The sequence below is a fragment of the Sprattus sprattus genome, assembly GCF_963457725.1.
Source record: "Sprattus sprattus genome assembly, chromosome: 2".
Classification (NCBI taxonomy): domain Eukaryota; kingdom Metazoa; phylum Chordata; class Actinopteri; order Clupeiformes; family Clupeidae; genus Sprattus; species Sprattus sprattus.
In genome coordinates this window covers 25,155,303-25,169,082 of record NC_137921.1, presented here as the reverse complement: position 1 = coordinate 25,169,082, position 13,780 = coordinate 25,155,303, and positions in this window count along the sequence as shown.

Below are 13,780 nucleotides of genomic sequence, written 5' to 3'. Positions count from 1 at the left end.
ATTATTATCCCACAACATCTAGCTTTGGTAGCTCAATGTGGTAACCAAATAGTTGTGTCTTAGTTATTACTTAAAAACTTCACTCTGCCACTCGAGACGTTTTTTTTCTCGTTGCTAGCTAGATAGTTTTTTCTCGTTGCTAGCTAGATAGTCCCCCCCCCCCCCCCCCCCCCCTTTCCTAGCTAGTTGTTTTCACCTGATAAAATACTTGTTTCCATCACACTTCGATAGACTATCAAAGTCTAACGTTAGCAGTGCAGGGATATTTTTCCGTTAGCTGTGTGTGTATTCAGTTGTGGTAAAGTTAACGGGGGTACCCCCCAGTGTAACGCACCTCGCCATTACCGACGGGTAGCAGTATTCCGGCGTAAATTTAAGCATGGGTGTGCACTGCCTCTGAACTGTGCTAACTGACAGGACTAGAGAGCTAGTTAGCAGGCTAGCCAGCTAGTAGACTATCTAGTCACTTGTCTTTATTTAAAAACTGTCAATCTGTTAAAGTAAGCCCAGGATCATATATTTAACATACCAGTGACAACAACAACCCTTTACAAGACCATCCAAGCCTTTCTTCTTAGCAAATTAAACGGCCAAACATCGCAGTAGTCCTGCAATTTTCAAACTGGCAGCAGCCAATCAGATTGTTTAGTGTTGTCTCTGACGGTTTGAAAATTGCAGGACTACGGCGACGTTTAATTTGCTAAGAAGAAAGGCTTGGATGGTCTTGTAAAGGGTTGTTGAGGGCCCACAAACCGGCAACGGGGTACCTGGAGGAGCGCCTCCGTAATGTCCGCAAGAGGAGTCGCAAAGGCAGCCGGGTGAATTCAGCACCAATACTGCAAGCGACCCCAATCCTTTTGCCAGGTACAGCAAGATGTCTTGGACTGAGGTGGAGGGGACATGTTTCCCTTATATCTCAATCCGTGTCTTAATTTCATTTATCACTATTTGCTACAATTCTTTCTTTTCTCTGCCCATTACAGAACCGATTATAACTGGTGAGAAGTGCTTGCAAATGACATTGTGGCTCAAAAATAACATTTGGTCACAAGCTACAGTTACGGTGGATGCCCACGGGACACGACTTTATGTTGCTCTCATTGGGATAGAATGGAGGCGACTTGTCGGCTGCCGACAACGGCTGAGGAAAAAGTCGGCTCTCCTGGCTGCTAAAAGTTGGGGATTTTTTAACTCTATGCAAATGAAGGCGACTTGCTGCCTGCTGAGAGCCAATCAGTTCGGCGTGTGTGTGATTTGGAAGTCAACGTAGCTCATAGGGGCGGGAGTAAACTAAAATTTTGAAACAAGATGGCGGACATCGGGACTCATTTACCGTGACATATTTTATGTGAATAAAGGTTATCTACACGACTTGTATACGTCTAATTGACTCGGTTTGTTGTTTATATGCTACACGAATACTGTGAGGTCAAACTGAATATTGTAGAGCTTAAATTAAGCTCTCAACATTTAGTTAGCTTGTCGCTAATACTATGAGCGAAACCCCATTGAAAACACATTGTAGCATTGTAGCTAGCAAGCTGCTAAATATGTTACATACGTTTTCGTGATTGAACTGGCTGATATGGTTTAGATAGAATATGTACACAAATTATAAATGAAAGTAATCAGCACAAAATCTTTACTGAACTCTGAACTATTACTGCTAGCTTGCCGCTACAACTTTAACCTTTAAGAACGTACGGACACAATGGTGTGACGGCCGCTGATTTTCCGTAAAAGCGTACGGACACACCAGTGTGTTTAGAATGTAGCTACACGAGTATTCCAATGGGTGCGCAACAATGACTGTGTGTGGGCTAGCACTATGGGTCAGTGGCGGAGTTGCCATCGGGAGCACCGTGACTTTTCAGAGTTTCTCTTTGTAATGGTCCAACCATTATTTAAACCACTTTTTGTCTCTCTATATTTCACTCATGGTGGGTGTTAAACTCACTCTCGTTAATCTAGCCTACTGTTTTTGTTTAGCCTCCTATATTGATGTAATTCTTTTTATTCAGACGCTACATTACCTTCATGACCACAAATATCAATTGGCAGCGTTTTAATTATTATTTTTTGCTCATAAATTTACGTACAATGGCCGGAGCAAGGGCTCATGGGAAATTTGAGCCAATACGGGACGCGATTTGTTCCGTATTTCCATAAATGTACATATACAAATACACGTCTGTCACCCACACATCAACACTAAATCTAACAATAATTGTTTGTGAAGTTCATATATGGGAGGTGGAGGGGATGGGTTGGAAACATTGTGGGCCGGTGCAGTCAGAATAGTCCCGCGGTGGATTTTTGTGTCCCACTCCGCCCCTGCTATGGGTCAATTGCTAACACGAGCTAACATTGACTGAAGGAGAACAATCTCTCCACATGAGCTTGTTATCATTTTGTTTACAAAATGAATGCTTGTGTGATACTCGACTATGCATGGCAAGTGCTTTACCTCGAGGGAGTTCGCTGGTTTCATAGCCAGTGTCTTACCACAGTTCTGGTAGTCCGTCATTGCCAAGCACAATAAAACAGTGAAACGATTGATTTGTGTTACATTACTTAGCATCAAGGGAAATCTCACGTCCAACGAGGGTTCGTAGGATTCAACATTTCAGCCAAATGTGGTACGTAGAATAGCTGCTAAGTACGCCCTAAGATGAGCTCTGAATTTCGCGTGCTCTGAATCAGATATGTGCTAAATCCACGAGCTACCTCACTCTGAGCGGCTCCCCAACTGACAGCTCAGTAAACTTTACTCCCTACATCCTCCGTATCATTCATGCACAATAACTACGCAGACACCTTCAACTTGTCCCATTATAATTGCAACTTTATTTGCGCAATATGAGCGCATCCACAGTTTGAAGCACAGCGACTGTCACAACACCCGGCATCTCATTCATTCATTCTTCAGAATAAAGACGAACATAGAAGCTACGCAAACATTATATAAAGAAATTAATAAAACAACATAGATTAAATTATAGAAAGTGGACATGTCCGGAAGACCAAAAAGACGCCAGCTCACTGACGAGGAAATCAGGGAGATCTTTTTAGACGTGGGTGAAGATGCTGCTGATGAGCCAGCGCTAAATGAAGCGGACGAGCAGTCATCGGATGAGGAGGATCTGCCGGAGAACCTGACGGCCCTTGATGAAGCCCCAGAGCCAGAGGACAGCGAGGTATTTTCTTGGAGGAAGGGGGACTTCAGGCCAAAGGCCATCCAGTTTTCAGGGCAGTTGTCAGGGTTGAGGAGGCAGCCAGTAAATACCACCGAGGCAGAATGTTTTAAAATGTTTGTCTCCCCCTCAACTATTCAATCTATAGTGACTGAAACCAACGGCTATGCCCAGTCACTAAGGGAACAGTTCAATAATGCTGGGAAGCTAGCGAAATGGGTGGATACATCTGTGGCAGAGATGTACGCCTTCTTCTCTGTTCTGTTCCTCATGGGTCTGGTGAAAAAGCAAAATGTCAGAGATTATTTTACTACCAACCCAATGCTCCTGACTCCATTCTTTGGCACCATTTTTTCCCAGGACCGCTTCCTCCTCCTAATGAGAGCCCTTCATTTTACCCCAACAACGTCTCCTGACCCCCTACAGAAAATTCGTTCGGTTTTGACCCCAATTATTCACAATTTTAATCAGATTTTTTACCCCCACCAAAATTTGTGTATTGATGAGTCAATGGTAAAGTGGAAGGGAAGGCTTTCTTTTAAACAATTTATTCCCTCCAAACGTCATCGCTTTGGAATAAAACTATTTGTGTTATGCGATGTAAAAACAGGGTATGTTCAGGACCTCATCATATACACCGGTAAATCAACTGATGTCACTACCATCAGGGGTCTGGGAATGTCGGGGTCAGTCGTCCATGCACTGATGAAGCCTTTTTATGGCAAGGGCCATATTTTGTACATAGACAACTGGTATTCCAGTCCTTCCCTTTTTTCCCATCTACAACACCATGGAACGGGTGCCTGTGGTACAGTGAGGTCCAACAGGAAAGGGATGCCAAAATTTATGGACAGAATGCAGAGGGGTGAGGTTGAGTCCTTCCACAACGGGGATATTCTCGCTACAAAATGGCATGACAAGCGAGATGTGCATACTCTGTCCACAGTACACTGCGAGGGCATGGTGCCGACTGGCAAAGTCAACTATGCCACAGGGGAAACCATCCTCAAACCCCTCTGTGTGCGGGACTATAATAAAAATATGGGCGCTGTGGACAACTACGACAGGCGCAACACTTTTGTAGAGTGTGCCAGGAAAACATTTAAGTGGTACAAGAAGCTATTTTTTTATGTGCTGGATGTGTCTGTGTTTAATAGCTATGTGGTCCACCGTGAGCTAACAGGCCAGGAGATGCCGTACGCTCGCTTCAGAGAGAATTTGGCACAACAGCTCCTTGAGCAGTTCCACTCTGCCAGAAGGCCTTCCAATGGTGGACGTCCACCGATGGACAACCCTGTCCGTCTCTCAGCTCGCCATTTTCCGTCTCTCGTGCCCCAGACAGCTCAGCAGGGTGACCGATCAAGGCGCCGTTGCAGGGTCTGCCAAAAAACTACCAGGCGTCCACAGCGGCGACAGGCCACAAGATATATGTGTGTCCCCTGTGACGTACCACTGTGCGTGACACCTTGCTTTGAAGAGTACCACTCCCTGAAGCACTTTTGACTGTACTGTTCCTGTTCCTGTAAAAGATGAAATCAAAATCAAATGTTCTATTGTTACTGTTCCAGTATGTCTGTGTAGGTGTGCATGAGCAAGTGTGTGTGTGTGTGTGTGTGTGTGTGTGTGTGTGTGTGTGTGTGTGTGTGTGTGTCCATTAATTAAATATTTTGCTGTTAGAAATACTATGCTGAAACTGTCATTCATCATTATCAATAAGAGCGCAATTATCATAGTTGTTATGCTTAGTTCACATTCAATGATTTGGGGGAAAACAATTCAAACTCACAGTTTCAGACATTACTTTTTAGCCATTTACCTTTTTTCCCAAACTTTTCCTAAACTCTATCTGAGATTAGACAACACACGGTAGAAGTAACACAAACTAAAATTCAGGTTTATGTTTAGGAGTGAGTTTTACAACAAGCTCTGAAATAGATAGTAGCCTACTAACTACTTTACAGATATCAATTTGTCAACAAAAAACTGGTGTCAAGCTAACGCGCTATGCAAAGTCTGTAGGCATTGATTTGCATAAATGACAAGTCTGACGTTTTCTACTATTATGTATGTATGTCCACTTACCATTTGTAAAATCCATGGTTGGATGAGGGTGGAGCTGCAGCCACAACTCCTGAACAGAGCCCAGTCTACCTACTCCTGCTGCTCTGAAGGTAACATCAGGGGGGGGGGGGGTTCAGGGATGAGGTGTAAAGGGGGGGGGGGGGGGGGGGGGTTCAGGGATGAGGTGTAAAGGGGGGGGTTCAGGGATGAGGTGTGGGGGGGGGTGGTGCAGGGATGAGGTGTAGGGGCAAAAGGCCACCAGGAAAGTAAAAGGGATGCCAAAATGCAGCGGGGTGAGGTGGAGTCCTTCAACCAGCAAAGGGGGGGGGGGGTCAGGGATGAGGTGTAAAGGGGGGGGGGGGGAGATGGTGGTTCAGGGATGAGGTGTAATGGGGGGGGTTCAGGGATGAGGTGTAGGGGCAAAAGGCCACCAGGAAAGGAAAAGGGATGCCAAAATGCAGAGGGGTGAGGTGGAGTCCTACAACCAGCAAGGGAGGGGGGGTCAGGGATGAGGTGTAAAGGGGGGTGGGGGGTTGGGGGTTCAGGGATGAGGTGTAATGGGGGGGGGGGGGGGGGGGGTGTGTGTGCAGGGATGAGGTGTAGGGGCAAAAGGCCACCAGGAAAGTAAAAGGGATTCCAAAATGCAGAGGGGTGAGGTGGAGTCCTACAACCAGCAAAGGGGGGGGGGGGGGGGGGGGTCAGGGATGAGGTGTAAAGGGGGGGGGGGTCAGGGATGAGGTGTAAAGGGGGGGGGGGGGTCAGGGATGAGGTGTAAAGGGGGGGGTTCAGGGATGAGGTGTTAAGGGGGGGGGGGGGGGGGGTTCAGGGATGAGGTGTAATGGGGGGGGGGGGGGGGGGGGTGCAGGGATGAGGTGTAATGGGGGAGGGGGGGGGGGGGGGGTGTGTGTGCAGGGATGAGGTGTAGGGGCAAAAGGCCACCAGGAAAGGAAAAGGGATGCCAAAATGCAGAGGGGTGAGGTGGAGTCCTTCAACCAGCAAAGGGGGGGGGGGGGGGGGGGTCAGGGATGAGGTGTAAAGGGGGGGGAGGGGGAGGGGGGGGTTCTTCAACCAGCGAAGGGGGGGGGGGGGGGGGGGTGTCCTTCAACCAGCAAAGTCCACTATGCCACAGGGGATAGTGTCGTCAAACCCCTGTGTGTGCAGGAGGCAGCCAGAAAATACCAGAGGCAGAATCCCCTTGTGTCTGGAAAAGACAACAAAAAACCCACAGAGAAGTTAATGTCTCAATACGTATTGAATCAAATGATAATCGTCATTGCTCACGCGTGTGTGCATGCACACATGTTTGTGCGTGTCCATGCACACGAGCACGTGTAATTAGCCTCTTCTGACAATTAGGGTTACTTGTTTCATGAATCAAAAAGTGCTCTTGAAAATAATTACCTAAATAATAACCTTTCCTCAAAATTCAGTATACATTTACAAAATCACATTTACTGTTCGACACGTACCATCTCCCCAGAATCAACCTCCTTCTATTTGGGATTGATTACATTAGCTTCACAAAGTAATACTCCGATATGTGCACTAAAATCACCTCGTGAATCACCTTCTCCTCGTTCGCCTCATCTGACTAGCTGTGGATTTGCGCTAAATAGGATGGGCTTGTTTGTTGAACGGATGTAATAAGACGTTTATTTTCTGGACCACATTTTCTTTCACATCTAGCTAGCTCTATTGGCCTACAATCTGTTCGACATCGATTGTATTCACGTTTGTATTGTTTTTCATTCACACATGTCATTCGCTAGCTAGCTCTATTGGCATACAGACGGTTTGACATAGACTATTATAGCATAAATTACAACTCTGAGATTTTCTGGATAAATAAATCAGTCATAAGATCACTTACCCTTTGTTGAAGCCATGCGAGGAGAAGAATGGAAAGGAAATGGTTTGTGCCAAGCGAGGTAACGACAAATCCACGTGTGTGGCTGGCAGGAGACGTTGTCATCGTTTCAAACGTGCACGTACCAGTTGGCCTTCGTTGTGTTGAAAATTATCATTGTCAAACATCATTGTCAAACAGTGCCGTGGTGGTCATAGAGCAGAATTGCAGCTACAATTGTCATTAGGCTCGTGCGCAGGGATGGGTATCATGTAAGGTCAAGCATGAAAACCAGAGTGCAGGTGCAGGGCAGTGGAAAGTTACAAAGCAGTCAGGAGGGGGTCACCCATTTACACCCACACTCACACACACTTATACATACACACACATACAGAGATACACTTACACATACACACACAGGCATATGTACACTTCTATATACACATATACACACATACACACTTACACGCACACACACATATACACATACACACATTCAAACAAACACTCAATTACACATACACATACACACACACACAGATTCACACACACCTACACACATGGATACACAATCACACACATACACGCATACGCACACAACCATACAAATGCACACAAATGATGAGGCCTCTCAAGGCCAACATGGCCTTTCATCATGTGATAACCAAGAAAATTGGCAGGAGGATCTTTTCTCCCCAAAGCAAAAGTTCCCTCGCAACAGGTGAGCAAGAATATTCTGAGTGGCTAATAATGAGTATAAAAAGTGTGAAAGTATAAGGGAATATTCTGATTGGGTCATTTTTAGATACGGTGATGACCATGATGCATAAACTGACGAATTATGAGTATAAAAGACAATGCATTGGGTCTTAGATTCAGAGCTTAACGGGGACGCCCACTCTCATATTTGGAATGATCTGTCTGCAGGATTGAATAAAACTTCAGTTTATCGGACTCCGGACTTCTGACTCTGATTTAATATTATCTCTAAGTTATTTGAAACAGTTGTATTTTCGCTACAACATAATTGGTGTCAGAAGTGGGATTGGAACAAGGTCGAAGGCTCCCTCTTTTCTGGGTTCCGGTTTGCCGGCAGGGCGACTAGAAGCGCACAATTTAAAGGTAAGAACAGCGTTGTTCTGTTTAACTGGCCATTCTGCTGTTTAAGACTGAAATCCAGAAAGGAAGAAGGGTGCCTAGGCCTACCAAAAAAGAACCTAAAAAGGATTTATAGTCAGAAAGGCCGGGGGGGTGAACTGAAGTGAGCAGACCTAAATTATTGTATTAAGTCTTAAACTTAGTGTGTCAGAAAAGTCTGGCCCGTCAGAATAATCTGACTGTTGACGAGGTAGTGAGGCCTATTTGCGGTCAACGTTATACGTACGTGCCAGAGAGATCTGGAAGTCAGAGAGGGTCTGACTGTAGCTACGAGGTAGTGAGGCCTACCAGTGCCAGTGAGGCCTGGCACGTCAGATATATATATCTGACTGTTGGACGAGGTAGTGAGAGGGCTACCTGCGGTCAGCTATTTTTTGAGTCAGAATAGTCTGACTCAATAAATTAATAAGCACTATATTATTGTGTTTTTACAAATCGGTAGAGTAGTTTATACTATATGTGATTTGTACATAAGAAATGCTTGATATTTCTAGCGGTGACAACCATTTGTGTGTGTACACACAAATGGTTTAGAATGGTGATAAGGTGATAGTCATAAGCAATAAGCAATGGCTGTTTATTAAAATTGTTGAAGAAGTGAATATGAAATTGGTATTAGTGTGCTATATTTCATGCAAAAGCCGGGCAATTATAAGCCAGCGGTGGGTATTTGTCCCCAGTGACAGCAATGTGGTCGGAGAAAGATTAGAGTTCGAAATTCAGCTAAGGATTGTGTACTAATCGCACTGTGAAAAAGAACATAAGTCTTAAAACAAGCAAGTAATCTGAGAAGGAAATTCGATACTGACAATTATTATAAGTACGGGTGCGACAGGCAGTCACACCCAAAATCAGCGCATTAGTGTATTGTCACGGCATCTGTATGAGTGTGTTTGAATGGTGAAAGCAACGAGAAACCACGGAACGTCAGAGTTAAGTGGAGAATAAAGAAAAGGCATGAATGAGTGTGACAAAGTTAAATAAGAGTCTGAGAAAGCATAAGGCGCTGGAGGGCAACTAATAAAGACTCCCCGATAATTATTCCAGCAAGCCTAATAAAGGGTACATGAGTCGCGGGATGAGGCATCAGTAAAACTCCGGTAAGAAAATCCGTGCGAACTATAAGAAGTTCTTGAAGGATGCGCAACAGGTGCATTATTCAGAAATTCTAGTCAAAATAAGTACCCTTAGTCAAAGTATTGTGTGTGTGATGTTGAAATAAAGAGAAAAACTGAGAAAACTGTGAAACAGAAATTATAGACACATGCATTTAAACTGATACATACAAATCAAACACGGGCAATGGACGGGGCATTGTTGAACAATTAGGCTGTCGTTTTCTGGTTGAATGCAAGTTTTTCGAATTTATGGGTGAATCTATTCTCGAAACTTTAGAAGTGGCAAAATACGCATATGCCAATGCTACAAATGATGTTGCGTGAATAGAAAGAACAGTAGGCCTATATATCGGTAAAGAGTTTTGAATGCAATGCTGTGAATATTGGTGGTTTTGCAATTGAAACAGCGTTTGACTGCCCGTATGCGTTGCGTGAATAGAAAGAACAGTATACATCGGTAAAGAGTTTTTAATGCAATGCTGTGAATATTGGTGGTTTTGCAATTGAAACAGCGTTTGACTGCCCGTATGCGTTGCGTGAATAGAAAGAACAGTATACATCGGTAAAGAGTTTTTGATGCAATGCTGTGAATATTGGTGGTTTTAACATTGAAACATAGGGCTTGACCTTCCGTATGCTTTAGATCCTTGCGAGGAGTTGTTTGTGAAAGCGGTTAAATCAACTAAGATAAAAAATACATGTGTTGCGGGCGATTTTATGAAAGATAGCCTATTGCAATGCTTTGCTGGAAACATCAGATGTATTAAGAAATCATATGTTTTGACCACAGTTTCATGTGTGGAGTGATTAAAGTGAGTTAAACTGATAAACCATTTATTTGTTGCGGACGATGTTGTAACGTCAAGATGCATTAGCAAATGAAGTACATATTGCATTCAACATTGTAGGCGCCATTGAGAGTGTGGGTGTGTCTACCGCGTGGATGTGTCGGAGCAGATTCTCCGAGTTTTGATGAGATAGTTAAGGAATGGCCATTTGTTGACTGGAATACAGTATTAAAAGAACTTTTGAGTATTGAATCTCTTAGTGACCCAGTACAGTGGGAATTTTCTCAGATATATATGGTATTTCCATATCGTATAGCATATATATATGTATACATTACATGTCCGATTGACACAAGTTTGCTAACGTGGACACAGAGTAACCAAAGGAGAGTACAGCAACAGTTACAGACGCTTACGAACGACTTGTGTGCGAGTGAGATCAGTCCCAGTACAAGAGCACGATTGATTACGCTGTGAGGGCATAGGTGAGAGGGGAGTTAAGATTCTTAACCCACAAATAATCATACGAGCAGTGCCACGAGAAGTGTATCAGTGTGTGAACACTGCAGCAAGTAACTGTTAAAAGTACTTTTTAGTATTAATTTTGAAAAACATAATACACTGCATAGTGATTTTGAGTTTCTAGAGTAAAGTGTGTTTCTGAACATGGCAGCAGCTGAGTTGGGAACAAGAAAACAGCCCCCTCAAGAAGCGGTGTGTGGTAAATACCCAATGCAGGCAGACAAGATTAAAAGCCACTGCTTAAAATGGCATGACAGAACCAAGGGTGACACAAATCCGTGGCCTCAACAAGGCTCATATGATTCTAAATTATTAATACAAACAGAAGGAAAAATACAGGATCATAAACGGAAAGACAAGAGTAAAGCACGAAAAAAGAAAAGACAGGAGTTAGAAACACTAAGAAAATGTATGGGAATAATCAAGGACAAGGTAGAAGGGAAAGAAACAGCAATACCATCACAACAGCCTGGGGTGGGAGAGGAAAAGGGAGTATGCACATCAGAAGCTCCAGAGGGAGTGCAGAGTAGCCCACCCCCGTACACTCCGCCTGTGAGAGCACAGAAGAAGCTATACCCACAGCTGCATGAGGTGGCACAATGCCCAGTAGTACAATTCGCTGGTACAGCAGAAGTAAGCGAAGGCAACAAAGTGAAGTATATGATAGAAGAAGTAATACAACGAATAACCAGATTAGAACATGTCACCAGCTCATTACAAGTTAATGAGTGCATCAGGCACTCATCTCCAGTCACTGCTGACAAACACATAACACACAATGAGGGAGAGGACGCTCAGGGGTTTCCGTTGCATTTGAGAAAAGAGCCTGAGAGAGCCGTTGATGACACAATACTACCCGAGCGCACATATGAGCTGTCTCCATTTGATTATCCTTACTTTACAGAACCAGAACAGAAGAGAATGGAGGAGAAGCATTTGCAAGAGCAGAGTAGGAGAAAGGCAAGGCAAAATATATTCCTATCACATGAGGAGGAGGTAGGTGAAATGCAACAGGCCCATGAGAACAGAGGGGCAGGAGTGGGAGAGAGAGAGCTAGCTGAGATAAGAGAGCTAAGGATGACATTGGCTAAAGAAGCGCAGCAACTAAGTGACACACTCACTAAAGAGCTAAGCCCCGAAACAGCAGTGACTAAAAGGGGGATGCAGGCAAATAAGGAGTTTTGGAAAAAGAGAGAGCAGGAGTGGCTGCGGCTGTGCAAGAACCAACGGCTCTGGATCCTGGATGGTAGAAAGCTGGAGGAAGCCAGCTATTTACTGGATGATATAGAAAAGGAAATGGCATTGATCAAGCAAACAAAAAGTACTCATGCACAAACCAACAAGGGGTTAAAGATAGAAGATGGAGAATTAAGATCTCTGCAGAAATTGGAAAATAACATAGCTAAAGAGGTCAGAGCCAATAAGGCCAGAGAGAAAACTAGTTGTAAGAGCACTAGGAGACCAATGTGTATTAACATAACAGCAGGCCATATGGAGGGGAGCTTGGAGGATATAGAGACAGTACCTAAGGAGGTGAGAGAAAGAAGTGACACAGATAATGAAGAGGGCAGTAGTGATGCAGAGGAAGTGGCCACAGAATCGCCAGTGCTTTCGTTCATGATCACAGCTGCAATAAAGAAGGCAGCAAGCAGTCACTTGGGGCAGAAAATGAAGAGAAAAATGACAAAGGTCAAGCATTGGGGGCAGGTGGAAGAACACTCCGACTCAGATGCAGATGATGAGGAGGACACAGAGCCCAAAGGCCAATGTCCAATAACAATCCTCACAAAGAAAGAGGTGATGAAAGAGTTAGAAAAAATGTCTAAGGAACTAAAACAAGTGAAGGGTCAAGTAAAGCAGCTAGAACAATTCTTAATCCAAAAAGAGAATGAGAAAGAAGAAGAGGGGGCTCCCGTAAAAAGAGGTAGCAAGATATTAATCACTAAAGGTCCCGTGCAACATTACCAGCCCTGGGGTCATACAGATGTGGTTGGGTTAACCTCTAGACTTCCTTTCCTCCAAGATTCTGCGGCCGTGTGGGTGACGCAGTTTGAAAATGAAACTCATGGAATAACTCTATGTTTGAGGGACATTAAAGTACTTCTGAGTCAAATTCTGACAAGAGAGACTGCCAGGACGATCTTTGACAAAGCCGACATGGAAGGAGTGATGGGAAACCCAATGATAGATGATGTGCCGTTCAATGAATACAGAAGCAAGGTGTGGCACGCATTAAGGGAAACTTACCCAAACACATTCTCTCTCACAAGCATGGCCGTAGATACGTTGAAAACAGATGAAAACCCTGCTGCGTTTGTGCAAAGAACAAAGGCAAACTGGCGAATGAAGATGGAGTCAGATCCAGAGAGCAATCTGATGACGAGACATTTGATGAGGAAAGCGATACTTGATGCCCTCCCTCCTCCAGTAAAGACTGAACTGGACAAAGACCACCGCATTGGAATAATGCCACGTAGTGAGTACAGGGATGCTGTGACTCATTTTGGCAACTTCAATAAGGGAGCAGAAGAAAACATGCGTAAACAAGGCACTGAAAGACAGAAGAAGCTGGTGCAAACGCAGCTGGAGAATGCTAAAGGGCAGAAAAAGATAGTCCAGGAGCCTGTCATTGAGGCACCATTTCAAAGCCACCCAGTGCCAGCGCCGGCACCAACAGCATCTCCAGTAACATCTGCACCTACACAAGCTGCACCCCGAGCGCCACAGCCAACGAGGCCTGAATATGCCTACAGACCTCCACAACCACCGCAGCCATACTGGGTACAGCCACATCCCCAGTGGCAGCAACCACCACAACCGTGGAAGGCACAACCACAAGTGTACAGAAGCCAAGGTGGAGGCAGAGACCGAGGCAGGGGAGGCAACAATAGTGCCCGTGGCAATACGAATGGACCAGTCATATGCTGGGCCTGTCAACAAGAAGGACACATGTCCAGACACTGCACACAACAGGGGAGGAGGGGAGGACAGGGAGACACCCAGCCACCGACGGAAAATCCCAGTGGTCCGGTTTCCCCGTATGGGGGTGCTTACTCTCGAAGGGGCGTAGAGAATCTTAGTGAGGAGTGTCAG